Source organism: Symphalangus syndactylus, chromosome 1 (genome assembly GCF_028878055.3).
Source record: "Symphalangus syndactylus isolate Jambi chromosome 1, NHGRI_mSymSyn1-v2.1_pri, whole genome shotgun sequence".
NCBI lineage: Eukaryota > Metazoa > Chordata > Mammalia > Primates > Hylobatidae > Symphalangus > Symphalangus syndactylus.
The window spans coordinates 121,606,645-121,610,751 of NC_072423.2; the positions used below are offsets into that span (position 1 = coordinate 121,606,645).

General features: G+C 40.2%; 1 pseudogene; it reads right to left on the minus strand.

The window, feature by feature from the left end:
• Positions 1-359: 359 nt before the first annotated feature.
• Positions 360-1,955, minus strand: LOC129484361 (putative elongation factor 1-alpha-like 3; annotated as a pseudogene).
• Positions 1,956-4,107: the final 2,152 nt, after the last annotated feature.

Here is a 4,107-nt window from a genome sequence, read left to right on the forward strand (position 1 = left end):
GCCAGGCTGGTCTCGAACTCCTGACCTCAGGTGATCCACCCGCCTCGGCCTCCCAAAGTGCTGAGATTACAGGCATGAGCCACCATGCCTGGCCTATTTTTTAGTTTTTTGAGGAAACTCCACACTGTTTTCCGTAATGGCTGTACTAATTTATCTTCCCATCAGCGCTGTATGAGGGTTCCTCTTTCTCCACATCCATGCCAATATCTGTTATTCCCTTTCTTTTTTTTTTTTCTCATTATACCTTTTTAATGGGTCTCAAAATTCTGTAACAGATTTTTGGTCAAGTTGTTTCCATTAAAAAGTACTGATTTTAAAAACTAGTAACTTAAAACCACCACACTCAAAAAAGAAAACCAAAGTGGTCCACAAAACATTCTCCTTTCCGTCCGAAGGTTTTATGATGCATTGTTATCATTAACCAGTCTTTTACTACTAAACTTAAATGGCCAATTGAAACAAACAGTTCTGAGACCATTCTTCCACCACTGATTAAGACCGGGTGGCAGGTATTAGGGATAATATTCATTTAGCCTTCTGACCTTTCTGGGCAACTTGGTGACAGCTCCAGCAGCCTTCTTGTCCACTGCTTTGATGACACCCACCGCAACTGTCTGTCTCATATCACAAACAGCAAAGCGACCCAGAGGTGTTTAGTCTGAGAAGCTCTCAACACACATGGGCTTGCCAGGAACCATATCAATGATGGCAGCATCACCAGACTTCAAGAATTTAGGGGCATCTTCTGGCTTTTTACCAGAACGGCAATCAATCTTTTCCTTCGGCTCAGCAATCTTGCATGCAATGTGGGCCATGTAGGAATCCAGTACAGTGGCATAGCCAGCGCTGATTTGGCCTGGATGGTTTGGGATAATCACATGAGCAGTGAAGCTAGCTGCCTCCATTGGTGGGTCATTTTTGCTGTCAATTGTCACGATGAACATCCTTGACAGACACATTCTTGACATTGAAGCCCACATTGTCCCCAGGAAGAGCTTCACTCAAAGCTTCATGGTGCATTTTGACAGATTTTATTTCGTTGTAATGTTGGCTGGAGCAAAGGTGACCACCATACCAGGTTTGAGAACACCAGTCTCCACTCGGCCAACAGAAACAGTACCAATGCCACCAATTTTGTGGACATCCTGGAGAGGCAGGCACAAAGGCTTGTCAGTTGGATGAGTTGGTGGTAGGATACAGTCCAGAGCCTCAAGCAGCATGGTTCCACTGGCATTGCCATCCTTATAGGTGACTTTCCATCTCTTGAACTAAGGCATGTTATCTCTTGGCTCCAGTATGTTGTCACCATTCCAACCAGAAATTGGCACAAATGCTACTGTGTCAGGGTTGTAGCCAATTTTCTTAATGTAAGTGCTGACTTCCTTAACGATCTCCTCATGTCTCTTCTGGCTGTAGGGTGGCTCAGTGGAATCCATTTTGTTAACACCAACAATTAGTTGTTTCACACCCAGTGTGTAAGACAGGAGGGCATGCTCTTGGGTCTGCCCATTCTTGGAGATACCAGCTTCAAATTCACCAACACCAGCAGCAACAATCAGGACAGCACAATCAGCCTGAGACATCCCTGTAATCATGTTTTTGATGAAGTCTTTGTGTCCTGGGGCATCAATGATAGTCACGTAGTATTTGCTGGTATCAAATTTCCACAAGGAGATATCAATGGTGATACCACGTTCACACTCAGCTTTCAGCTTATCCAAGACCCAGGCATACGTGAAGGAGCCCTTTTCCATCTCAGCAGCCTCCTTCTCAAATTTTTCAATGGTTCTTTTGTCGATGCCACCGCATTTGTAGATGAGATGGCCAGTAGTGGTGGACTTGCCCAAGTCTACGTGACCAATGACATCAATGTTGATATGAGTCTTTTCCTTTCCCATTTTTGCTTTTAGGGGTAGTTTTCACGACACCTGTGTTCTGGTGGCAAACCCAGTGTGAAAAAGCTCCTTTCTTTTTGATAGAAGCCATTTTAACTGTGGTGAGATGGTATCTCACTGTAGGTTTTTTTTTGTTTTTTGTTTTGTTTTGTTTTGTTTTTTTTAGACAGAGTCTTGCTCTGCTGCTGAGGCTGGAGAACAGTTGTGTGATCTCAACTCACTGCAACTTCTGCCTCCTGGATTCAAGCGATTCTCCAGCCTCAGCCTCCCTAGTAGCTGGGATTACAGCTGCATGCCACCACGCCTGGGTAATTTTGTATTTTTAGTAGAGACCGGCTTTCGCCATGTTGGCCAGGCTGGTCTTGAACTCATAACCTCAAGTGATCTGCCTGCCTCAGCCTCCTAAACTGCTGGGATTACAGGCATGAGCCACTGGGCCCAGCCTCATTGTAGTTTTGATTTGCATATCTCTCATGATTAGTGATGCTCAGCATTTTTTAAAATATACCTCTTGGCCATTTGTATGTCTTCTTTTGAGAAATGTCCATTCAGATCTTTCACCTTCCTCCCCTTTTTTTGAGAGATGGGGTCTTATTCTGTTGCCCAGGCTTGAGAGCAGTGGCATGATCATAGTTCACCATAACCTTGAAATCCTGGGCACGCATGATCCCTCTGCTTCAGAATCCCAAAGTGCTAGGATTATTGCCCATTTTAAAATGTAATTATTTGCTTTTTTCCTATTAAGTTGTTTGAGCTCGTTATATATTCTGGTTATTAATTCCTTGTCTGAGGGATAGTTCACATATATTTTCTCCCATTCTGTGGGTTGTCCCTTCAGTTTGTTGGTTGTTTCCTTTGCTGTGCAGAAACTTTTTAGTTTAATATAGTTCCATTTATCTGTTTTTGTTTTTGTTGGCGGTGCTTTTGAGGTCTTAGCTATAAAATCTCTGCCTACACAAATGTCCTCAAGTGTTTCTCTTATGTTTCTCTCTAGTGGGTTTATAATTTCAGGCCTTACATTTAAGTCTTTAATCCATCTGGAGTTGATTTCAGTATATGGTGAGAGACAGGTATCTAGTTTCATTCTTCTGCACATTCAGTTTTCCCAGCACCATTTATTGAAGAGACTGTCCTTTTCCCATTGTATGTTCTTGGTGCATTTGTCAAAAATGAGTTGGCTGTAAGTGTGTGGATTTATATCTGGGTTCCCCATTCTTTTCCATTGGCCTATGCGTCTGTTTTTATGCCAGTACCTTGCTGATATAGTGTTGTAGTGTATTTTAAAGTCAGATAGTGTGATGCCTCCAGCTTTCTTCTTTTTGCTCAGGATTGCTTTGGCTATTTGGCATCTCCTGTAGTTCCATACAAATTTTAGCATTGTTTTTTCTATTTCTGTGAAGAAAATCACTGGTATTTTGATATGGGTAGTATTGAATCTGTAAATCATTTGGGGTAGTATTGTCATTTTAACAATAATAATTCTTCCTCCAATTCATGAGCATGGAATATCATTTTATTTTTTCTGTCTTCTTCAATTTCTTTCATCAGCATTTTATAATTATTTTATATAGAAGGAAATTCACACATTCAATGCTATCCCTATCAAATTACCAGTGATATTCTTCACAGAAATAGAAAAAACAATGCTAAAATTTGTATGGAACCACAAAAGATGCCAAATCACCAAAGCAATCCTGAGCAAAAAATTTTCTTTCACTTTTTTGGTTAAATTGATTTATAAGTATATTTTATTCTTTATAGCTATTATAAATGGGATTGCTTTCTTGATTTTTTTTTCAGATTGTTTGCTGTTGCCATATATAAATGCTATAGTGATAGTGAGGTAAATTCAGCAAGAGAATATAACAATTATAAATATCTATGCACTCAAAACTGGAGCACGTATGTATATAAAGCAAATATTAATAGATGTAAAGGGACAGATAGGCTGCAATACAGTAATTGTAGGGAACTTCAGCACCCCACCTCATATGCATATTATGATTTTGTATCTTGCAACTTTACTGAATTCATGTATTAGTTCTGACAAGTTTTGGAGTCTTTATGTTTTTCTAAATATAAGATCATGCCCTCTGAGTACAAGGCTAATTTGACATCTTCCTTTCCAATTTTGATGCCTTTTATTTATCTCTCTTTCCTGATTGCTCTGGCCAGGACTTCAAGTATTATGTTGAATAAAAGTGGTGAAAGT